General features: G+C 36.9%; 1 protein-coding gene across 2 annotated transcripts in view; it reads left to right on the forward strand.

Moving 5' to 3' along the window:
* LOC139942011 (myocyte-specific enhancer factor 2C-like) overlaps positions 1 to 26,500 on the forward strand; it is a 92,060-nt gene that overhangs the window by 10,484 nt on the left and 55,076 nt on the right. For both annotated transcript variants that reach the window (XM_071938672.1, XM_071938675.1), the window contains exon 2: positions 8,780 to 8,841. The gene's annotated coding sequence lies outside the window, so the exon portion shown is untranslated. The remainder of the gene's footprint in view (positions 1 to 8,779; positions 8,842 to 26,500) is intronic.

A 26,500-nucleotide genomic window follows, 5' to 3' on the forward strand; every position in this document is an offset into this window, starting at 1 on the left:
GAAACTGCGTGGTTTTCCTTTTACTGTGCGAACTAACACGGTCGGCCGTTAATGGGAGTCAAAAATTTGACTCCCATAAATGGCCGACTGTGTTAGTCGACGAGGTAAAAGGAAAACCGTACAATTTCGAGGCATGTTTGTGCGGATCATTGTGTTCTACTTTTAAAACATCTTTCTACCCATTAGGCCTGGGCGAATAATTCGAATATCCGGTTAATGGCGAATAGGTTTTCCTATCCGTAACCGCGAATGCCTTTTTTTTCTTAACCGGATATCCGCATAGGGCGCGAATAGCTATTTATAAACCGGATAGTTCTGTAATTACAACCAAGTAACCGGATATTCTTTAATATCCGAATATCCGCGGACGTCGGGCGACAACTGACATGAATGTTTTGTCTGAATCCTAATGAAACTTCTATTAAGACAGCATAAAACAGCATAAATTAAGTATTTAACTATGCTCACCTCCGTGAAGAGTCAAAACAATGACATTTCTGACGTAATTTGTTCAAAGATTACAAAAGTTTTCCTTCACGTAGAGTCATCCACGATCAAAAGAAAAAGCAAATCGCCATCTTTAAATTAGATCCGGTCATTTTTATGAATGAACCGAGTGACACTGTCTAAAACTAATATCAATCCGCCCAGAAGATCTCATTCACGAACGAACAGCGCCCTCTAGCGACAAAAAAAAAATTTTTTCTAAATATTTTTTTATTTTTATTTTTTTTATAGCGCCCTCTAGCGGCGAAAAAAACTATTCGAATATCCGGTTAATTTCGGATAGTTGGCCAGCGGTATCCGAATAACAAAATTTCACTATTCGCCCAGCACTACTACCCATATACATTTTATAACAAACGCTTTTCAAAGACCAACTCGACCGATCCAAGGCAACGTGTTCCTTTAAAGCTTGTAAATTAGGAGAAAACAGATTTTAAAAAAAGTAATACTGAAAGTTACATGGAAATCCTCTTTGTTTACGTTTAATTCACAGAGAGTAAAAAAACCTTTAAAAAACCCAATAGTAATAATAATACAAAACGAACAACAATGATTTGTATTATTGATCCGATAATTGATTTGTTCCTATTAAGCTGTGATGATTTTGCAGACTTGTTTGTACACACTCTCTCTCTCTCTCTTTAGACTGTTATTTAGAGCTACCATGGAGTATATATTTAGGCTTCACACCGTGATGCTTTAAAGAGTATTCATATCTTGGTGACTATTTTAGGAAAGATATCAAACATTTTTTCAACAATGCACTCTTGAACTTACTCAAAATTTACTACTGATTGATAAGTTCTTGTATTAACAACAACATCAACAACAACTACTTTACAATTTTACTTACCACCCACGCACAACATTTTGAAAGGAAAAATAATTTCTTGCAAGATCAGTTTTTCTATCAGCCATCAAACCTCAACTTCAAGTGAACCTTCAAAGATCTCGTAAATACATTTTCAAAACTACGAAGACTATAAAGTTTCAACAAAAACTTCAACTTGTGAAAGTGATACATGTACATGTAAATAAGTGACAAATAAGCCCTTTGGTTTGTGTTGGGACAAGAGGGTTGGGAAACCCGCATTTTAAAGAGGAAACTGAGGGTGTGGTCATGCTAATTCACTGGGCTGGTCAGTGGTGTGAACTAGTATAATTACCAATTTTCCCTTTAACATAATTTGAATAGATTGACTAGACTTGTGAAACTACAGTGACACATGGGGTAGTTTCCCATTAAGTTCACCTTGCAGGAATGTTGTCAATATTTCACTTTGTTCAAAAGAAGGCCACATATGGGACCAGCTGTAAACAAGTAAATAATACAAATCATAATAATGCCTGGTGTTTTAGAATTAAAATGGTCTAATCTACAGTATGCCAATTGTTTTGGGGAATACAACTAGATTAAGCAAGGTTATTTCCTTTGTCTGTGATCCATTTTTGTGTTGAAATGTTTCATGTTTTTGGGTCAGGGTTATGAAGTAAATGTGCACATTCAATTACATGTATGTCAAACACTTCTTTTTAAAGGGAGGGCAATAGATTGTACGCTAAAAAGGTTAATGACCATAACAACTTTTGTTTAATGGTTGATAGTATATACTTTATTTGAGAAAGGATTCATTTCGCAGTAATATGGTTTGGATTGTTCTTTCAACAATTCTGAAACATTTCTCAGATTTCTGAGTTCGCGGCTGCTGCAGCCAGAGATGCAGTTCCTACTCATTGTCACATCCCTTAAAGGCAGTGGACACTTGGTAATTACTCATAATAATTATCATCATAAAACCTTTCTTGATTACGAGTAATGGGGAGAGGTTTATAGTATAAAACATTGTGAGAAACAGCTCCCTCTGAAGTGACGTAGTTTTCGAGAAAGAAGTAACTGCATTCAGTTGAAACTTTCACAAGTGACTTTAAATGTATCTTTCATTAAAATGTTAACTATAAACAATCATAAATGTTGACAAAAAAAGTCCAACTATTTGTTTGAGTGGTCTGGGGAAGATATTCCTCTATAACTTCGGAATTTGATGCAGATATTTAATGCAAATGTATACCTTGACATGTGGTGATTGTCAAATAAAGTACATTGTATTTTAACAACATGAATCAGGGTATGGTAAAGATGATGAAAGGTCATCCAATTTACTATATCGTTTTTCACATAATACATTAAAAATACCAAAACTATGTGTAAAATGTCTTTTCCTTAATTTCCACAATGAGAACAATAGAAGTGTATCATCCAATGCTGAAACTTTGTCAGAAAAATTTCACTAACTAAAAGTTAATCCAAGACGTTTGAAGAAGCAAATCCAATATGTGAAATGTATCTTTATGTAAGACGGGGTCAGAATTATTTGTTGTGGCTTTTTCAGAGGCCTAGTGAACAAGCCATGAAACATATAGGATGCCCATAACAACACCAATTACAGACCTTAAAGTAAGCCTTGCATTAATTTTATTGTAGTTAAATAACAATTCAGATCCCCCCAGGCATATATCTTATTTTAAGACATTGTTGACACAATTATTATTAAAAAATAACCCTGTAAAACAAGCATGTGGTAACCCATCTGTAAAGGGTGGTGATTTAATATTTACAATTATGTATTTTTCCCCCTTGCAATATTTTTTCATTTTAAGATATTGTTGGTACATGTACTTTTCTTTTTTTAAATAACCCTGGAAAACAAACATGTGGTAACTGATCCGTAAAGCAAGGTTGCATTGATAGTTTTTCGAGGTGTGAACACAAACGACACTATTAAAACTTCAGCTGTGCTGTTCATTGAAAAACTTTCTATAAATCATTTGAAGCTTGCCTTCAATAGTACAGTTTAAATGTTTGTAATAATAATTGAGGAGATGTTTGTATATGGATGAGTCAATTGTATCTAAGTTATAGGGGCAAGCAACTTCTTGAAGAAAAATGACATTTGAGAGCGGTTGAAAGGGGCAACAAGGCTAACCCCAGGTCATGGAGGCATTGACCTTAGTGAAATTTCAAGGAGATCTTACATGAAAAGGCTTATTCTTGTTATTAATTACTTGTTCAGTTAAATTATTTTGACGTTGTCCCACAATTCCCATAATATCTCCCAGCTCTCAATTAAGTACATGAGCCGCGCTTATTTATATCGTAATAATAACTAAAACTAAACCGGATATTTGAGTGATAGACAACACTAAATCCTATTATAAAATGGGTTTTTGTTGTTTCCCATGTGCTTAGGCAAACTAAATTGAGATCCATATGCTAGACAATTCTCTGGGTTCGACTGGAAACCACAGGCTGTAGAGTCTCAGCTGGAATTAACTCAGTAGTCCCTATCAACACGTATTGGTCCGCTGCCAGGGAGGAGGGAGATTGCATGAAATTCAGCAAAACAGTGTAATCCCCCGGATGTACACTGGATTTAGATGCTGAGATAAATCAAACATCTTCGGAGATGTCAGTCATTCAACTTTTGGGCGGCCAATTTGCAATTCGAGACAACAAACAAACAAAAAATAATTATAGCTTAATACTAAATATAGTGCCAATCCATAGTAAAAATGCTCAGCAGGTCTTTACATACATGTAACATTAAATTTAAGACGAAACCCTAAAAAGAGATACAAATAATACAAGCAGAGGCTCTAAACTGATCCCACACACTTTAAATAGAAACTATTGGGAAGGTTTACACTAAAGCTTTCAATTCCATCTTTACCTTCTTAAAGGCAGTGGACACTATTGGTAATTGTCAAAGACCAGTACTCTCACTTGGTGTATCTCAACATATGCATAAAATAACAAACCTGTGGAAATTTGAGCTCAATTGGTCATCGACTTTGCAAGATAATAATGAAAGAAAAAACACCCTTGTCACACGAAGTCCCGAAATAAAAATCGCGGAAAATTACTTCTTTCTCCAAAACTACGTCACTTCAGAGGGAGCCGTTTCACACAATGTTTTATACTATCAACCTCTCCCCATTACTCTTTACCAAGTAAGGTTTTATGCCAATAATTATTTTGAGTAATTACCATTAGTGTCCACTGCTTTTAAAAGGTGAAGTATAAGAAAAAATTTTCACTAGATTGTCCTTATAACAGATGTTAAAATTGCATTGGGGATAAAGAATATTAATTTTTGTTTTTACCCATACACGGATGTATGTAAGCACTGTATACTCGGTACTCTCCCAATTCCTGTGAAAAAATATCATAGGCATTTTACTGGGGTGGGATTCGAACCCATCTCTTATATAGTTGCGGTATCCGCTGCCAAGACATAGGATTCAAACTGCCTCTAGCTACCGGGCAACCTCAGTAGTCTAGTTGGTAAGACACTGCTCCAGAATGGCAAGGGTCGTGGGTTCGAAAAAGGAAAGTACTGAGTACACAGTGCTAACACACATCAGTGGATGGGTAAAACCTAAAATTAAGATTGTCCTTGCAATTCAGAATTGAATAAAAACTGGGGATAAGTTGCATAATGAGTTGTGTATCTTGCATTCTATTTGACAATGCCCCCAAAAATTGTTTAAGCTGTCAATAAATAGATTTTCTGCTGTTTTACATTTAGAAATAATACAATTTCTTTTAGAGAGATTGACAGTTTTAATTATTTTGGCTGTCTTTATGATCATATCTAAGGCTCAACTTGGGGAAAGAATTCAAAAGACTGCAGGAACTTTTGATGGACAAATTTTGTTTTACCAAAACAAGAATCGTTTATTTAAAGGTAGGCTATATGTATAACTTTCATAAATACTCACCAGAATTCAAAGGTATTTGTCTTAAATAATACTGAAAGTCAACATTTTGATACATTTAAAAATAAAGTTAGATGAGAACACTAGACTTCTCCAGTCGTAAATTTACTGGCTCGCTAAGAAAAAGACTGGCCTTGGGCATGCGGTCCAGTGTTACTTTCTAACTCTGATGTTACTTTAATTTTACGCACTCCACATGTTATCTAGACGCAAGTTGGTTTAAACTTCTTTGTGGTTCTACTTCACGTATCATGGTACATTGTTCATTCAATTGGAGCTCCGGATCAACAATGAAAGCCATTCACTGATGTTGACTTCTTGAACTGTGTAGCCCCTCCCTCTTAGGAAGTTTTAGAGAGCTCCACGATAATTTAAAGAAATCTACAATTGGAACTTATCCAACAGTATAACAACTCAAGTTTCCGATGAACATTATTTTCAAAATCTTCTTTGGGTGCAGACAGCTCTACACCTGCTCCAGATCAGCCAAAGCCTTTGCGGAGTCTGCACCCCTGATAAGAGAGCTGCTGCAGTACCTACACGACGTGGTACCAGTAGCCGCAGGTGGCTGGCAGGCACAGCATCATCGTGTTTTTCAACTTGGCTCATGAGCTTGCCTTTTGCGGGTGACTCACATGTCCGTGTGTTTCCTGGAGATAATTTGTTGCAAATGTGCCCCCTTGATGCTCCAGTTTACCATGGAGATCATTCAGATTATACGGTGTTGTGGCTCATCGAGGGTTGTTGTTGTGTTCGTGTACGTTCATTGTGATCTGCAGAGAAAAATCTGTAGTACGTGTCGTCAGGCAATAGGCCCTAAGTGTCTGATTTACTTCTAGGCATTCATTCAAATAATAACATCTCCATTTAATTGATGTTAGTTTCCTTTATATTTAATCAATTCAAATTAACTATCTGGAGGGAAAACCACCTTATTTAAATAGCATAGTTTGAAATGCAATCATGTTCTCAGTGAATGTGGGCCTAGAGTTCTAATTTTGCTGAGAGACTACAATTTATAACTTCAGTTGTCTGAGTAATACAGGAATTACTGTGTCAGGAATGTGTGTTGATCAGCAACAGACTAGAGCTCTTAACGAATGTTAATTAATAAATTAATGTTCTGAATCCGTATTTATATTTTTAGAAAGAAAAGTGTTACAGCAAAGATGACATTCAAAGTGATTTTTTGATAGGTACTTTAACGGAGGCAACAGCGACTTTTTCAGTCTCAAACGAATGTTCAAAACAGAATTCCCCAGACTTCATACAGTGCTGCTATAGTTAGGGGCAAGCTTGTTCCTTTAGAGATGACAAACACCTGCACACAATTCTCAATTAAAGGCACTAGTCACTATTGGTAATCACTCAAAATAATTGTTAGCATCAAACATTGTGAGAAACGACTCCCTCTGAAGTAACGTAGTTTTTGAGAAAAAAGGTAATTTCTCACGCAATTATTAAAAGACTTCAGACCTGAAGCTTTTTTTAAGCATCTAAAAACACAATTTTGTGCAACAAGGGTGCTTTTTCTTTCATTTTTCTTTGACAATTACCAAAGGTGTCCAGTGCCTTAAATGTATGATACCACGATACCAGTCTTTACGGACCTAGAGATTGCAATGCAAAATTTTACCCGTGAATGATGTGTCACGTAGCAACACTGAGGAACTGAAATTAAGCATTCACCTGTGACTGAAAAAGGCATTAGACCAGAAATCATTCAGTTGTTGCCAAAATGACTTCTTGCCTCCACGCTTCATATGTGGGGCTTTTATTAGGGGGGAAACAGCCTTGCCCTTAATGAAATATCAGCTCTTAAAGGGAAGGTACACGTTTGGGAATGGACCCTTCCCATGAAATATGCTAATTACCTTCACGCATGCGTACAGACCCTGTTGGTTGGCAAACGCCATAGAGTTGTGCACTAAGCAGACGCGCAATCGCGTCTGCGTCACGCAGCCATAAGCCCTGTACAAAACAGCGTGATATTCCCTCAGTTTTGCCAACCAAAATGTTAGTGCGCACGCGCTAAGTGCAATTTAAATATTTCATGGGAAGGGTCTATTGTCAAAGACCAGTCTTCTCACTTGGTGTATCCCATCATAAGCATAAAATAACAAGCCTGTGAAAATTTGGGCTCAATCGGTCATCGAAGTTGCGAGAAAATAATGAAAGAAAAAACACCATTGTTGGACGAATTTGTGTGCTTTCAAATAGGAATAAAAGACTTCTAGCTTGAAGTCTTTTATTATTTTAGTGAGAAATTACTTCTTTCTCAAAAACGTTGTTACTTCAGAGGGAGTTGTTTCCCTCAGTGTTTTATACTATCAACAGCTCTTCAATGCTCGTTACCAAGTCAGTTTTTAAGTTAATATTTGTTTTGAGAAACTACCAAACATGTACCTTCCCTTTAAAGGCACTGGACACTATTGGTAAAAACACAATCAAGTAATTGTAAGCATAAAAATGTGTGTGGTAACAAGCAATGGGGAGCTGTTCATAGTATAAAACATTGTGAAAAACGGCTCCCTATGAAGTAATGTAGTTTGTGAGAAAGAGGTATTTTTCACATAATATGTAAAGATTTCAGGGCTTGAAGCCTTTTATTAGGCATCTGAAAGCTTGCAAATTTGTACACTTTGTTTCTATCATTCTCTTGCAACTTACCAATCAAGTCCAAGTTATTACAGATTTGTTGATTTATGCACTATATTTTTTTTAAATTACTGGTCTTCGACAATTACCAAAGGTGTCCAGTGCCTTTAAGGGAAAACAGCATTGCAACAGCCTTACAACTGAAATATCAGGTCTGCTTTGAAAGGCATTTTGCCACCCCCATCCCCCCCTTCTCAGTCTGATTTTTCCTGAGCTTACACAGATTTATGATGTCATGCTTGGAGGTTTCCATTCTTCTCATCCCACTATACTATCCAGCTGAAATAAATAACAACTGGAATCTAATCTCTCACCTTGAACAATCACAAATTAGTTCCTGTTTGATAAACATGTTTTCTGGGGAGGAGGAAAAAAACATGTGTGCGTTGATGGGTTTGATCCAAAAAGCAGACAAACTTGCTAAGCACAGAACAGTGCTTAGCAGACAATGGTTACAAGCCCAAGTTGTTAGCAAAGAAATTTGTCAAGCAGTATTTTCTGCTTAAAAACAGCTTTATGAAAGTGGGCCCTGATTTAAAACAGTCTGTATATGGGTACATGTTTACAAGCAAACAGAGCACAGATTCAACAAATTCACATGTCCGAGAATCAGAGGGAAAATTTCTAAAAATTTGAGTTGTTTGTTTATGGTTTTACTGAACTGAAGCAAAGTTTCAATTTCATAGTCACATACATGTAGTAGCAGACTTGACCATGACTGACTGGGATCTCAAACCCTTGGGGTTGAAGGCCAGGGTCAGGACTACCACAATGTCTCCAGACAGACTCAATGTTCTCAATCGTTATAACTTTCTCTCTCTCTCTTTCTTTCTCTTAGGATCACTGATGGTGCTCTTACTTGTAGAAAGTTCTAGTGAAGTCACAACACGTGTGTAGAAGGTAAGATTTTCAATTTTGTTTCATTTTATGGTTTTTGGTGCATCTTCAAGTATGCCATTGGAAAGCGTTTGCTGCAAAGAATTCAGAGGCACTTTAATGTTTGCTGTTCATCCGAGCACGTCATGATAAATTCCTACTTGTTTATTTCACATCTTTGAAGGTATGTTATTTCAGTGTGAAAGAATGGTGCCCAAACCACAACATTGATAAAGGAATAAACTCCGTAAGTGTACTAGTTCTGTTCAAATAATGTTGATTCACTATAGTAAACTAGAGGCAGGGCTAGGGGAAGGATTGGGGGCACATTCTGTGTAATGCTATGCCTCAGTGCAATGCCAGATGGTCTTTTTGTTGTAAACGATTCCGTGAATTTTCTCTCTATCCTTAAAAGACAGTTAGCAAGAAAAGCAAACCTTGGTATCTGTTTTGAGATTGTAAGTTGATTTGGGCAGTTCAAATTGACTTCAGCTTTCAGATATAACAGTATTTCCAGTTTTTTTAGCATTCCAGATTTATAAGAAATGTTTCATTTATTTATTTATTTGTTTTAAAGGCAGTGGACACTATTGGTAATTACTCAAAACAATTATTTGCATAAAACCTTTCTTGTTGACAAGTAATGGGGAGAGGTTGGTGGTATAAAACATTGTGAGAAACAGCTCCCTCTGAAGTGCCATAGTTTTGGAGAAAGAAGTAATTTTCCACGAATTTGATTTCGAGACCTCAAGTTTAGAACTTGAGGTCTCGAAATCAACCATCTAAACGCACACAACTTCGTGTGACAAGGGTGTTTTCTTCTTTCATTATTTTCTCGCAACTTTGATGACGGATTGAGCTCAAATTTTCACAGGTTTGTTGTTTTATGCATATGTTGAGATACACCAACTGTGAAGGCTAGTCTTTGACAATTACCAATAGTGTCCACTGCCTTTAATTCTTCGGACAAACTATAAAACTAGCACATGCTGCCCAGGGAAGGGCAAAAGTTAAAAAAACTGTCATCAAAAAAGATGTGCCCTCCCAGAAAACAACTTATCGCGGGTGGTGATCGTTTAAATGTTTGAACAGTTTTTTATTAGTGAGCATTTTTTTTTCCACTGAAGTTTCGGTTTTCGGAACCGAAACAAGATTGTACTGTGTAATGACGTCAGCTCACGTCAGCTCACGGGTACCCTGATGCCATGATAAACAACAGAGCACAGCCTCAGAGATGCAGCTAACGCAATGCATATAAAGAACCCTGGTGAAAAAAGGTTCAAGGTTTTTGATTCATAGACCTTGCTCACCCTCGACCCTTCCTGTATCAGCCAATAGATCCATAAGGTCTATAGATCACAAGACAATGTCTCAGCCAATTTTGTGTACTATAATCCCTGACGCATCTCTGGCAGGAGCAGCTACATGTATGCAGCGAAGATACTCATCAGTCGGAGTCTTCTGAATGCAAAGTATGAAAGTTATCAAACGTGTCAAAACGTAAAGCAGTATTATGACATCGCCAAGCAGCTGAGACTGAGAGAGTCAACGAACAACTGGCTGGGGTCATTAAAATGACGCCCCTAAACAATCCCATTTTTTTTTTACTTTTTTTTGTTCCCGGTGGTTAAAAATAGTCCACACTATCACTTGACTTTTCACTATTCAAGGTCGTGTGTGATCAATTGGCTGGGGGCAGGTGATCAGTTCCTGGGCTCGAACTTCCAATATTCCTGGAATATTAATTTATTTGTCTTTAATAGCGAGACCTCCCATGAATTTCTTTTGGGGGTCAAGCTTTGCACCTTACACTTGACATAGCCGGGGATATATATTATTTTGCTTCATCATTGCCCTATATTACACAACCTCTGCTGATATCCTAATTATTAATTGCAGTCTGTGGAATCCCACGTTATCTCGTAAAAAAAATTGAGCTGATCTTGGCCGTGGACAAAAGGCGGAGATATTGTTATCACTTTGACAGTACAAAGCCCCTAGAAGGCAGAGCCTGACTAAAATAGCTCATTGGTTCTTATTTATAGGAATCATTGAAGCAGTGGATGCTATAAATAGATGCATCCACTTATTTTAGCTATATATGGTAAGCAGACTGTCTCGGCAGGAATCAGTTGATTACGCATGTCACTGTAGGCAAACATAAGGAAATAGAGCACCTCAGATTGAGCGCAGTACGCACGTCACTAGGCCGGCTGTTGGGACACACGATGTGTTCAGCACACATGCATTACTGTAGTTCAATGGCTTGGGAGCTTGGGGGAAAGCCTCTTGAACTTGCTATTCAGTGTTGCACTTCTATAGCAACGGTACACGTAATACCCTGGTCACATTGTTAATGTCTTCGTAGCTCCTGTGAACGATACGGCCAATTGAAAAGAAGTCTGTGTGAAAAATATTTTTTCTGCAAAGACTTTTAGTATTGGAGGGTTCTCACATTGGATAACAGATATACCAAATAGCATAATGACAAGTTCCTAAAATTTGTTTTCTTTTTAAATGACGTACATGGTTACTGCTTTTTTAAAAACATATCAAGTAATTTATATTGGATTACAAGATATGTTTTTGTTTTTGTTTTGGCGGTGGTGGCAATTATCAACTTTAAGTGTTTTGGAGTTTGATGACATGTTTTTCATTGGTTGTTTGTATTTTTGGTCATTTTAGTGTACACAATCTAGAGAGCTTTTGAGGAGTCTCTTTATGTGTATCGTGAAGATTCTGCATGGAGGGAGTAGGACCAGGAGAGATCAAAACTGATTTATGGTACATTTCAAAGTCAAAGTCACTGCACATATTCCTATTGTAAAAGATGCTACATGATATATTCTGTATTGACCGAGATGAACCGCTTTGGAATTCCATCCTGCTGGTCCTGGCATTCAAACAAACAGGCTCCAGGGAAGCCGTTACATGCTGCCACGCAGCGCAACTCAACGCAATCCAAGCCGTGTAGTCGTGCCTGGAATGTCCCACCATTTAACGTTGTTTTAGATTCTCCCCATGCCGTGGGCCTCAGGAATGTGCCTTGACCCTATACTGTCTCCGTTTTTTTCAACTTTGCATGGGGACTTTTTGGAAAACTAGTACAGGTATTTTTTTTCCTGTCTTTCCCTTTTTTGTTTTACGTCAGAATGAAATGCATGGAATTTTTCTGTGTGGTGTGCTCTCATAAGTTTTGTGTGTACGGTGTGTGTGAAGACATGTAGTCATGTATGGTATGTGTACATGGCAACCCGTACTCAATATTGCAAGGCGCTTTTAAAAAGTAGCTTTTAGGGGGTGGTCAGGAAGTACTTTGTTTAAAATATTCTCTAAATCATTATCGATTTCCAGTAGTAGTTTCTTGGTGTCTTGTACACTTAAACATATATTTTCTTTAGGTGCCCAAGTTTATGTTGGTTAGATAGAATTTGACGCAATCACCAGCATCATCATTCACCATGTTTATGGGGACTTTGGGGTTTGGGGTTACCTGGCTCTGACAGGCGAGGAACTACATGCAGCAGTACGACATGTACATTACCATGGAACCTTGCCCTTAGTACTGTGGCAAAAGGTATCGTGTACACGTACACCAGACCATGAACTTCCCTCAGAACATAATTGTTGATGTCCACCTTAATGACATGCAGGCAGTCATGCATGCTCACAAGCAGGTGCTGGCATTCAGTATAAAAATAAATGGCCAGATGGCTTTGAATGAAGGCCTATGTTTGTAAAATGCCTGTTTATGTAGTGACACCTTCTGTGTACACATAATTTAAGACGAGGTTACAACTGGTATCAGCAACATCATGTTGGGATGGGTTAACAAAATTGCTCTCCCAAGGATAGATCAATTACAACTTACGACCAAGCAACAACAAAAGTGCAGTATTTTAAGAAATTTTTTATAACCTTGAAATGGTTTTGTTAGTTTTGAAGTTTTTGCATTTTGTTTTGTTTTTTTGCCAAGTGATTATTTTTTTGTAGATAAACTATAACTATGCAATCTGGTGATATACAGTAGAAAACAGTCAAGTTAAAAGGGTATACGTACATAAAATAGGTTTTCCTGAATAGTGAGATAAATAGTTTATGCAGTTGATTTTGAATTAACAGGGAAAATCGTTGCAGGTTAAGTAGTGAAAAACGGAAGTTGAATTATGCATTGTGATATTGAATGTAAATCTATAGTCATTATTTGTTAGTATTCTCCCAATTACACACTAGCACTCCATTTCCCACAGCGACACTGCGTTAATCCCCTTGGTTTTTTTTCTTTCTGTGAATCGTTACTTTTCATTAAGCACATTTGCTTACTGAATAACCAAGGAAAAGTCGAAATAAGAAACAATTAATAGAAATGATAGTTCATTCAGTGGGGAAATGATAGTTCATTCATTGGGGAAATGAATGAAGAGCCTTGTCGTGTTGCGTCTGTTTACAAGGCTCCTCGTACTATGTCCCATATGAGAAAGGCATGACGTCGGCATTGAACTATAGCCATGTTTGGAAACCTTGTTGTCATGTGGCTGCTGTACATAAAGTCAAAACACATGTAAAGTGAAAGCGTTGTGTTTGTAAAAAGGTCTTGTTTGATTGTTTTGGTTGAACTATCGTTTGTTGTTTGTTGTGAGTGTAGCAGATGGATTGAAGCAAAAGTAAGGAAGGACATGTCATCACCGTAAACTTAACATTGCTCATTTCTAAGATTGCATTGGATTTTTTTCCCCGATTTAATTAAAAATCTGGCAATATTTTTAGTGAAGATGAAAAAATTTATTTCAAAGAAGTTATTAGTTGTTGAAGTTCAACCCACTTCTGGTAAAAGGGCTACAAGAATAAATGACAAAGAAAATGTATAAACTCATGAAACTGGAAGCTGAAGGTAGGAGCTGATTTCCTTTCAAACGAGCGAGATTGTATGATAGCCAATTTCTCACTTTGCGTGTTTCCCCCCCCCTCCCCCGAATAATGAAAAGACGATTTGGCTTGATTTGTTTGACATTTCAGGGACACCTTATTTTACAATAGTAAAAACTCTCAAATTTTTTCCTACCTAGTTAAATCTGTGTATTTTTAGGTCACTCCTTTCAGGACAAAAACTCGTTATGTCCAACTTGAATAAAATGTTCTGATTGTAGGCCATATAATTATACTGCCCGCAGTGGCTGTGGCTGACCACACACAGCTCCCGTGGTGGATGACCTCAAATCGCGCACAAGTTGTGGACTCTATTTTGACGGGCTTTGCTTTTAAATGAAATGTGAAATACTGACACTAGCCAAAGTTTGTGGTGAAATACTTTTTTTGTTTAACTTGTAGAATGATCAATTTGTGAGGAAACTTGTTCATAGTTCTTGAAAGTATACTAAAAAATACCTATGCTACTTGGTATTTTTTAAAGGCAGTGGACACTATTGGTAATTACTCAAAATAATTAGGAGCACAAAACCTTATTTGGTAACAAGTAATGGGGAGCTAGTATAAAACATCGTGAGAAATGGCTCCCGCTGAAGTAACACAGTTTTCAAAGTAATTTTCCATGAATTTGATTTCGAGACCTCAGGTTTAGAATTTGAGGTCTCAAAATCAAGCATCTGAAAGCTCATAACTTCGTGTGAGAAGGGTGTTTTTTCTTTCATTAATATCTCGCCACTTCGATGACAAATTGAGCTCAAATTTTCACAGGTTTGTTATTTTATGCATATGTTGAGATACACCAAGTGAGAAGACTGGTCTTTGACAGTTACCAATAGTGCCCAAGTTCTTTAAAGGTAGATTTTTTAATTGTAATTATTGTTAGGATTTTTACAAAACTTGGGGTATTCTGACCAAGAGCCATGCAATCTGGAGTGTTAAGCTACTGTTTTGATTGCTTTTTTTTTATGACTTTGTGTAAGTTAATCTCAATTGAAAAAGGGGGGAATTTCTATTTGTTGCTGTATTGCCTACACTGTTAGAGTATTGGTCCTAAATGTCGGCTTGTGCGTTGGAGAACCCTGATTTTGATGACTTTTATTTTTTGTATTTGTACATGCATATAATTTTACCCTAAAAAACTCATCTAAACTTTAAGCTTATTTCGAACTGCTTAATAACTATAAAAAAAATATTTGTCTAAATTTTTTAAAATTTGAATTTTGTTTTGCACCTTTCGCCAAGATTTTTCCAAATATGGAAAGAAAGGTTAAAAAGTTTAAAAGTTTTATTTTCATTTATATGTAAATCAGTCAAACTGCATGGTATAGGGAATAAATTTACAGGCAATCGATTGATTGTTGTGTGCACATGTCGATATTGATTTTTGGTCTCCAATTCTCCAAACAGACACCTGTAAAATCTGAACCACATGTAAGTTAATGTATATTTGTCTCAATTTCATGTAATTTCTGCCTGCTGTCCTTCATTAAAATGCACATCGTCAGTCACGCAATTTGGGCAAACACATGTTTTTGGAGAAAAGTCAAGTGATTAATGAGATTTTAAATTGAGCTCATTTTGCTGACGACCAATAAATTAACAAACCTTAGAAATAAACATCTGCCCATTTCCAGTTCAGCATGCTCTGTAAAAACTTATGCGTATCACAAATTGCTCATAAATAAACATTTGTTAATACAATTGATCGTCTGGTGTAAATTGTTTGCTTTTGTTTCCAAAATAGACATACAATACTGATTTGGAGTTGTGTGTTCGCTTCTCATGTTCCTGACCCTTTTCATACAGTTGAATTATTTTAGTTTAGTATTGGGAAGCTACAATGTATAAGTGTACCTGATCCCAGTACAATGTACAGACCTTGAGTTTCATCTTTGGCAAGGGCACTTAGAACATCTTAAAGTCTATGTGAAACTATTGAAGGGGCACCAAAAGGCCAAGACCAGGACAACGAAGGCATTGGTCTCTAAGGCCTCTGTGTAATAGACCGATCCATTAAGCTCCCCCCTATTGCATATTGACCAATCACAAAGCAACTAAGGTCCGACAAATAAGGTCCGACATGCGTGCGGGTATCTTAGCGCGCGCGGCAGAGTTGTGCAGAAAGGCATTGGAGAGCCCGACGTGTTCTTGCTCACACGTGTGTCGTGGGCGGAGCCTACTGAATCGGTCTATTCCAGGCCTGAAAGTACATAGTGAATTGTAGTCTGTCTCACCATAGAAGAGGCTCTCTCGTTGAATGCTTTCACATTATCAGTATTACAGAAGTTGTGATAGAAAACCTTTCTGTGGATATGACCATTAGAGGGCACAGTTGTATGCTAATCTTATGAGAAAATTACAGCAAATAATGTGGCCACCAGCAGTCCAGCACAGGCCTGATACTTCACGGAGGCAACGGAGGCGATTGCCTCCGTTGCCCCTTGCCATTGCCTTGGTGCCCTTGAAATGCTGCAGTAGAAATTTACAATTTCCTCATAGGGTGCCCTTTGCCTAAGAGAAAATGCCTTGGTGCCCTTGCCTTTTCAAAAACGAAGCATACAGGCCTAGCAGCATTCTCCTGAAGATGAGCAGAGTATCTGTTTGAAATGTCGAGACCAAACCGGCTCTTCTCAAAGCCAACACTCCCACATGCACAAAAGAGATTTACACATGGTCGTAACCGCAAGTTTCATTCATTGCAGCAAATTTTAAGACTTTTCTTACACGCGACTTCTGCAACCCCAAAACACTATTTGCTGTAGAAAGAAACTATAAAGTAAAAAATGTTGGACCACCTGGGGCTTTTAACCACTGTCTGGCTTTTAAGTCACCAATTGGTGATGTTGAACTGAGGTTTTTTTTCTTCATCTACTTGCCTGTGTCTAATCTGCTTGTTGGTTTCTCTGAATGAAAATAATAGTTGCCCGAATTTGAAACTTTACTCTTGTAAACCTTAAATATATTTGTCACTAGGAAATGGGTTACACAGCTCAGAATCTCTTTAAAAGTAGATGGATAGATCGAAATAGCTGATCAAAATTAAGTTCAAAGATTTGTTATTTGATGCATATTTTGGGATACACCAAGTGGGAATACTGGTCTTTACAGTTACCAAAGGTGTCCAGTGCCTTTTTAATTATGTTCAAGAGCAAATATTTTTGGAACAGCTGATATTGTGGAAAATAACACACCATGTACACAAACATGGTTGTACAGTCAGGTATTTTTTCACACTACGCAACAATACAGTACAATTAAGCACAATGGATGTGGTTTTCGGGGGCCGAACTGCTGTTTGGGTACAGATTGCTTGTGTTTTTGTCGGAAAGTGTTTGCGGTTAGATTCCTGTATGCAGAAAAATTCTTACTCTGAGGTTGCCAATAAATGGATTTTCATCGATAAATGTAGATGCTGTATGTGGGCCTATACTTTCAGCTTGTTTCGAAGTGTCGACCTGTACTGTACATTAGTGCTGGGCGATAAGTGACATTTTGTTATTCGGATACCGCTGGCCAACTATCCGAAATTAACCGGATATTCGAATAGCTTTTTCGCCGCAAGAGGGCGCTATTAAAAAAAAAAAAAAAATTAAAAAATCTTTTTTTTTTGTTTTTTTTTTGGCCCTTAGAGGGCGCTGTTCGTTTGTGAATGAGATCTTATGGGCGGATTGATATTAGTTTTAGACAGTGTCACTCGGTTCATTCATAAAAATGACCGGATCTAATTTAAAGATGGCGATTTGCTTTTTGTTTTGATCGTGATTGACTCTACGTGAAGGAAAACTTTTGTAATCTTTGAACAAATTACGTGTGAAATGTCATTGTTTTAACTCTTCACGGAGGTGAGCATAGTTAAATACTTAATTTATGCTGTTTTATGCTGTCTTTTAATAGAAGTCTCATAAGAATTCAGACAAAACATTCATATCAGTTGACGCCCGACGTCCGCGGATATTCGGATATTAAAGAATATCCGGTTACTCGGTTGTAATTACAGAATTATCCGGTTTGTAAATAGGTATTCGCGCCCTATGCGGATATCCGGTTAAGAAAAAAAAGGCATTCGCGGTTACGGATAGGAAAACCTATTCGCCATTAACCGGATATTCGAATAATTCGTCCAGGCCTACTGTACATTAGTGTTTGACCATTATATGTTGCATCAATTTCTCACTTCATTCACCTATAAAGTCAATGAAAAACTACTGATTTTCTTACATTGCTATTGCTATTCCTGTGCGATTCATGTACAATTTTGTTTTATAAGACCTCAACTTTATTGATACTGTCATGGTCAAAAGGGTCATGGTAGGTAGCAACGATGATAGTATATTACTCAACCTTTAGCATCAAGTTGGATTTGGTAATTAGGGTTCATTGTTAGATTATGGGTCAGATATGTTTATACCATGGATCTTGGTCAGTAGACCAATAATATTGGACTGTAGACCAATTATATTGGACTGTAGACCAATAATATTGGACTGTGTTGGACCCTGGATGTAAACATTTAGTGACCCTCGAAAGGCCATCTAGTGATTGGGCCTCAATAGTTCATCATGCAATTGAAGTGAACTTGTTCCACTTGTTGCTCTATTAATAGAACTGGCCTGTAAATTGAGACATGACCTGTGACCCTGACTCTACAGTGTAATTGAAGCTCAAGTGTGGTTGGGTGATGTGAAGACTGTATAAACTCACAGCTAGGGCTAGAATGGTAAACAGGTAGTTCCTACATAAATCATTCATCTTGTACTTAATTTTAAGGTGACAGTGAATGCCATAGACTGATTATATGTTCAAGGCATTACTAGTACTGTAGGTACATGTATATGATGTAAAGAACATATTTATGATGACTCATTGGTGACAAAACATTCTTGAACTTTGAAGACGTTGCTTTTTGACTATGTAATGCTTGTTTAGGCAAAATTGTAAAGGAAGATGTATAACAAAAGGCATGAGCAAGAAGTTTCAGCAGAATACAGTTTCTTCTTGCTGAGTGCTTCTCCCTAAGTAACTTTGTATGGTCATTAATTGTTTGAGTATTTACCAGTCTATGACCTTTTGTGCAAGGGATTTTAAATTGTTATCAATGTTTAAAGCCATTGGACCCTTTCGGTAAACAGTATTGTCCAAGGCCCACACTTCGTGTATCACAACTTCTCTATCAAATAACAAACCTGTGAAAATTTAGGCTCAATCGGTCATCGGAGTCGAGAGAAAATAACGGGAAAACCCACCCTTGTATCCGCGCATTTCGCCGTGTCATGACATATGTGTTTAAAATAAATCCCTAATTCTCGCTATCAAGAATTGATATTGCTTTACTGTTTTCTCAAAAAGTAAAGCGTTTCATGAAATAATATTTCAAGAGAAGTCTTTCACCACTACCTTCTGTAAATCCTGTAAGTTATTTGTAAATCTGTGAAATTTTAATTTGTTTTCTGTACCGAAGGGGTCCAATGTCTTTAAACAAAAACAATTTCAAGGAGTTCACATAATACATTGTAATTGTATTAATGAATTTTTCAGTGTGTAAATTTAAACCTCAAGGGTCCTATCTGCTTAATGCCAACCTTGTTGTTTCCTTATTGGATGGAGCTAATTAGCCCCACTCCACTTCATAAGCCTCATCTTTTCTGAACTGTGATAATTCCATACATTGGTATTGTTACATCACATTGGCAATTAAGATCTCATTAATTTGTAGAGACATGACTTCAGGCAAGTACCACACCTACATTGTAACAAAAAAACTAATCAGACTGAAGCTTAGTTCCCATTGGACTTTTTGTTCCGCCGTCATGCAGAAAGTTTCCTTTGACTTCCTGTGGTGTAGTTTGACCGTGCGTTTCTATCTGGACTTAAATTCCGTGAAGGAACAGTTATTTGGCATGTTTGCAGTAGCGTTTTACAGTGTGGTCGCGGTTGGTTTACAGTGCCGAGCTGTTTCCATTGGACTTTTTAGCGGCCATGTTAAGTTATTTGAAATCAAATTCAAATATTTTAGTGGAAAATTACTTCTTTCTCAAAAACTACGTTACTTCAGAGGGAGCCGTTTCTCACATTGTTTTTACTATAAAAACCTCTCAAAATTCTTGTTGCTTTCATATGCATTTAATAAAAGGCCTCAGCCGAAGTCATTTGAGTGAGAAATAACATCTTTCTCAAAACCTACATTACTTCACAGGGAGCTGTTACTCACAATCAACAAACCTCCATTGCTTGATAGTACTATAGTAAGTTTTTATGCTAACAATTATTTTGAGTAATTACCAAGAGTGTCCAGTGCCTTTAAATTGGGTAAACTTGTCTGCTTTTTTATACACCCAAACCAAACAGTGTCCACCATACCTCAAAAAGGCTAGTAATAGCTGTAGTGGGAAAAATATTGTGTGAAGATGTTGATGAGTTTAATTAAATTTCAAGTTTGTCTCTTTCCTAGCAATTCGACTCAGTTAGGATGGCATCTATCAATAGTTTCAATCTGGACCGATGACGGTGGGTCCAACTCCCAAAGTTGTATCGTCATGACTGGACCATTATTCATAGTCAGGGGACATCTGATGTGGAGGGGGGGGGGGGGGGGGGAGTGTATTTCAGGGGGTATGCTTGGATCCCCTCTCATCTAACTTGGGACCTGTTGAAAACAAGGCATCTTTACTGTAAAACAAAAGTGTCTATGACCCAAAAAGGGCAAAGTGGCAAATGTGGTAATACTACAGCTGTTTAACTTGCCTGTTTTTTGTTTAGTTAACTAGAATTAATCTGCAGCAATTAGGCAACAATACAATTCACCAGGCCATTTTGGCTTGGGGCTACTGGTCTTTTTTACTCAGAGATCATCCAAGCAGGAAATTAGTTAGATAGATAAATATAGATAGATAGATGCAAATTGTATTATCCCAGTCTGGGAAAATTTTAACTGCCCTTGTTTGAAACAGCACAGACAAGACAAACACATTGATATATTATTAAACCAGCTGACATATGAGACTGAACCAATTAAAGGAAGGAATAACAAATAAGTTAATAATTTTGTAAAGGTATTCAATACTGATACTTCATGAAACTCCAACTGAATCGATTCCCCCTTCAAGTCTGGCTTTTTTTTTTCACTATTACATGTAGAAAAGTGTTTTTTATTGAGATAAAGAAAACTCAACTGTAGCTTTATTCTGCAAAAAAAATATAGGCTGGAAAATATGGGTGTTAAGATTGAGAAGTCCAGTCGTAATGGTGTACAAAATAGAATTGCCAATTAAGCTTGTTGGTTTAAATGTGATTTTAATGTTGTTGTTAATGAAGCTTGGGGCTCATTTGCTTTGTATGCCTCAATGACCATACACGTAGCCTACATGTAGCCTACACTTAGTGGTCTAGGGTATTTTTTTATTCCCCTGCGGTTGTAGTGGAAGGAAAACAGGAAATGTGGTTAATTTAGTGGAATTTCAAGAGCCCTTCCTTTCTTAAATGTCAATAATGTTCAAAATACAATGTGCATTTTATTGCAGATTTATTTCAACACGGATTTATTCGTATTTTTCTAACATCCGTCATTTAATATTTTTTTATATAAAAGACCCCCCCACCATTTGTATCGAAGCAGAAGCACCAGTTTCAGAGTGTCAATGGGACCAGTTTCATGGTTAAAAAAAGATTGGCAATGAAAATTCTTGCTAAGCAGAAACTGTTATCCATCAAAAATACCATTTACGTGCACTGCTTGTGACCAACTCCCTGCTTATGTTTGCTCAGTAGCCGATTTGCTAAGCACCATTTCCTGCTAAACAGATTGGGTCCTGGCTTGTATCCTATTCTACTAGGCAGGATATCTTTTCTAATCCAATTTGTTTTTGCTTACCAGCTTTACGAAACTGGGCTGCTGAGAAAATGAGCCCCGTTACTCTAAAGTGTCTGGATAACAAGCTGTTTGCGTCCTCTTGACCACCTTGGCTCAGGATCACCTGCCTCCACTGGCCTCAAACTCTAAATACATAATTTCCTTCTGAGGAAATCAGTAGAAATTTAAAGGGGGCTGTGTACCACTGTCAGCTACCCTAACAAGAATTCAGTTATTAAACCATGGAAGAAGTAATCCATTATGCTTGTCAAATAAACAAAGTCATTGGCGCTTTACTTTTTAAGCATTCAGTGTGTGAAATCTTGACAGTTGAGAAGTTGGCATGAGAGCAGCAACCCAACTCTAATAATGGCACATCAAATGAATACATACTGATGGTACTCTTAATCCATGCGCAGTCATGGTTTGATATTATTGTACATTAGAAAAGACACATGGGTCATTGCAGGGGCGGCTAACATTACACCAGTGTCAGCCAAATAAGTTGAATATTCCAACCTTACCCAACATTCAAATTCAACTGAAATTGTTCAAATTTGTTATATGTTTGTCTGTATCCTCTAGTGGGGTGTGCTTAAATGTGTTATAAATAACATTGGTGTCGGCTGTCTTGCATGTACATGTGTACATTGTAATTTTCTATTGGAGCACATGGCACCAAGGCAATGACCAGGGGCAAATGAGGCAATTGTCCTCAGTGAATTATCAGGCCTAAGATAACTTAGATAGTTCACTTGTTTTAAAGGTTGCTTATCAGTAAATGACACACTGTCAACTTTCCGTTCGTTGTGATGTTTCCTTGCTCTGTGATACAGCTAGAAAAAATGTGACAATGTTAGTCATTATATGGAACTTTATTTGTGAGACAATGAATCATCCATCATATGTAGACTAGACTGTGAACTCCAGAAATTCATACAAGTATTCTTCAAAACCGCGAGGTGTCTCGCTTATTGAGAATAAAAAAGTGGCTGAACTAAATCAAACAAATGAAATCTAAAACACAATTCGTTTTGAAGGATTTGTGAAGGCTTAATTCAAAATTAACAAGTTCATGGCTAAGGTCACCGCAAGTAACCTTCCATCTTCAAGTCCATTCTTGTTTTAACAACCCCTTTAGTTTTAAACCCTACCACAGATTGTGACCTAAATTTTATCTCTAGATCGTAGATTCATCTGACAATTGGAATGGTCAGTTTTATGATTAACTAATGGACTTCAGTATTAAGCCTCGTTATCAAAAAATAATAATAAAAAAAATCATCATTTTGATTTTTATCTTAAAAGGCAAGATAACTTTTTTCCCACCCAAGAAGTGATCACTTACATGTATGTGAACCCTGGGCTGTTCACAGTGGACTGATATGGATGATGGACTTTGGCAAAATTTTATCGGGAATTTTTTGTTTTATCCACAAAGGAAATGGTTACAAATTTCTATTTTGGGTTTATTATGAATTATTTTATATGACGGCATGCGTTTTGTTTTGGGGGCTAAGTCATGGCATTTATTACCACATGAAGAAATCGCAATTTTGCAACCCTTCTAAAAAATCAATACTTCTGCCCAAATGAAGAAGTCATGTTTTTGGTAAATGTCACACATGTTAAAATAAATAATTGGGCTACAAACTTTTTATTAGTTTTGGATTGACCCAATCAGTTATACACTGATTTTTGTTAGCACTGTATACTCAGTACTTTCCCTGGCTCTGTTAGAAAAATCACAGACATTATTCGGTGTAAAATTAATATTCTTAATCCCTGATGCATAATTCCATCTACATACTTCTTGTTTGGAAGAATAACTTTTAAAACAACAACCATAGAAATGGTTTACAAATCACATGATCCTCTTATGATATCATTCCGATTGAAACATTTTGTTATTATTTTATTACAATGTAAAAAACTAGTTATTCTCAGCTGCTTTTGTGCAGAAAGGGGGTAAAATAGTAGTGCTTTGTTAATCAAAATGATTAAAAATTGTGGCTCCTTGCTTATGTTCTTTGTCAACAGAGGGCCTGCTTCTTAAGTCATCTGCAAATCAGTGTATTGATCTAAACAATTAAGTGTACAATAATTTGTTGTTCGTGCACAGAAGCCTTATCAAACACTCTAGCATAAACCAAAGTTGAGCTCAAATTAATATTATTCTGAAATTAAAGGCAACATAAAAAATGTTTGAAAGAAAGTTATTACTTTTGAACCAAAGATTTCTTTTCGTGTTGTTATGTATGACTTAAAATCAGATAAAAATGTTTCAACATTGTTGTTTTTACTGATAGAGGAGGAAGCAGGGTGTGTTATAGGTGTGAACAGATTCCGTTCTGTTTGGCCCTTAACGCTGTTAGTTCTTGTTTTACTCAGCACACTGGCGTCCTCCAGCTAGCTCCACTCCCTTTTCTCTCTACCCAGTCTAATTTGTTGCAAAACAAACCTGCACAAAACGCATGAGTCAGGATGAGATGGCTGGACTTGGCTGGCAGGAAAGGCTCCATTAGCCTATAGGAAGATCAAGTCAAGGGGGTGCTGGGGCACAGACGTGGGGGTAGCTTCCTGGAGACCAGGCGAGTGGTTAAACTGCCCCAGTTGTGAGGAAATTCTCTCCACGTATGTCCTGTCGCTAGCTGGCATAGAGGCCTTGCCTTGCAATGGCCTTGCCTTGCACCGATGCCATGGTTTTTAAATTACAAGCGAATACTGGATAATATTAAGCTTTCTTGTTCATCTACAAAGAAGATTTGTTTGTGTCCTCTATAAAGAATTACAACATTCCCCGGAGATTCTTAAATAAAACAAAACGCCATTTTTTAAGTTGTTAATGTTTCCATAAAAATATTTCGCATATCATTTGCTGTGCAATAAATCTTAAGCTGTTGTCTTTTAACAATATTTAATTTCCTCTTAAATTAATTTAGATAGAAAATTGCAGCTGTAAACCCACCTCGTAAGAAGACTTGTGGTTTACTAATTGTGAGATCAATGCTAAAATGTACATGCATGGACTATTATCGCGATATCTGCTAATGAAACCAAGGGTGCCTTGTAAGTGAACTTAATCACTGTAGCCTGCAAGCCTGAGGAAGTCTGTAAACAAGGGTGCTTGCTTCAAGAACCAGAAAAACCTGGGTTAACCCCTGCTCTTCCATGATATTCTGTCCGAAGGACAAAGTAATTATGGTAAAAGTGTTTTTCCTCAAGGACGCAAGTGCCATGACTGGGATTTGAACCCAGACTCTATAATCAGAAAAACACCGGAGCTTGAGTCTGGTGCTCTTCACCGCTTGCAATGACACACCCATGATAAAACATCCTTTTATTGGCTAATTTTGCTTTTTTATATGAACTTAAAAGCCTTAAGAGTTTGTAACACCCCCCAAAAAGAGCTAAGAAACATTTATACTTTTCTTTGTTTTTGACAATTAAATTGGCTTGCTTAAATGACATAGGAGCCACAGAGAAACTGGCATGTAATAAAATATATGTTTTGTTGGCAGCAAGTGAAACCAATGGTTATGAGACAAAATTATAAATTCTTCATAGTTTCAGTCTAACCTTTGTAATAAAGTCCTTCAAATAAAAGATTTTCTCTTCATGTCCTTCAAATTGAAATTTTTGTTAAAAATTCAACCCAATGATTGAGACCACAGAGGAAGAATTTTTTAATTATAAAGGAGCATCCTTAATGGTTTTAGAAGCAACAAAGTACTAATTTGTTTTTGTATGCGTTGATGCAACGATGGAACACAATACAAGATGTGATGACATTTGAGATGGAATGAATTGACAAGACATTGAAACTGTATGAATTCTACAACTACAGCAACAAAGGCAATTATTTGCCTCCATGCCCCTGGTCAATGTCTTTGTGCCCTTGAAATGCTTCAGTCAAAAATATACAATTTCCTCATAGGGTTCATAGCTTGGCGTCCTTTCCCTTTACAAAAAAGTAGACGTTGACCAAAAGGGGTTATGCCATGTCCACTTTTAGGAACCTTCATTCCGAGTTGACTTGAAGTTGGTTTTGAACTTGCTCATACACAAACAGATGATTATTTAAAAGGAATTTCAGGCAAATCTGAGAGGTGGTTCATTCCAATTTTCAGAACATTGGTTGATTTTATACGGAATGACCCAATTGAAATTATGTATTCAAGAGAAAAGTCCTTGAGGAGTACAATATGAGAAGTCTGTGATGCTCAAAAAGAAACCTTATTTATTATAATTGGGAACAGGGAGGAGGTGCTCTAGACATTTCGTTTGGCAATCTCAAGAAAAAAAAAAACATAAATGTTCAGACATAAAGCTTTGCATTCAATTGTAAAACCTGTAATCAACCTAAGGATTATTTGAGAAATTGTTGTTAGATAAAAAGGCTGTTTTGTTACTCTTTCTGCTAAATAAACATCCTTTTGGTTCTGTCATAAAAACTGTCTATTTCCCACCGGATTTATCATATCTTTTAATCCAACTGATTTTGTTTTCGGAGTTTTAATATATATAAAAAAATATACATGTGAACCAAATGTGTATTTAAACATCAACCATTCTATGGCTGAGTAATCTTTGAAAAGAATCCCTTTCTTTTGCTTTTCCATCGCCAAAGCCACTGGGAAATCAAGAGTCTTTGTAGCAAGTTAAACCTTACAACCATTTTGTATTTAATCACTAAATGTTTCAACAATTTGTGCACTTATCAAATGAAAAAAGGGAAAGAAATGTGGGGAGACGTTGTTGGCAGTTCAATTAATTATCAATATTTCTTGAATAAAGAAAACCCACTAGGGAGGTAGTAAGAAGATTTTTTACCGCAGGAAAAAAGTTAGTCGTGGATGTATGATTAAAACTTGATCTGAAGTTACACAAAGGAGATGTTGTTTTGTAACT

The sequence above is a fragment of the Asterias amurensis genome, chromosome 9 (assembly GCF_032118995.1).
Source record: "Asterias amurensis chromosome 9, ASM3211899v1".
Lineage (NCBI taxonomy): Eukaryota > Metazoa > Echinodermata > Asteroidea > Forcipulatida > Asteriidae > Asterias > Asterias amurensis.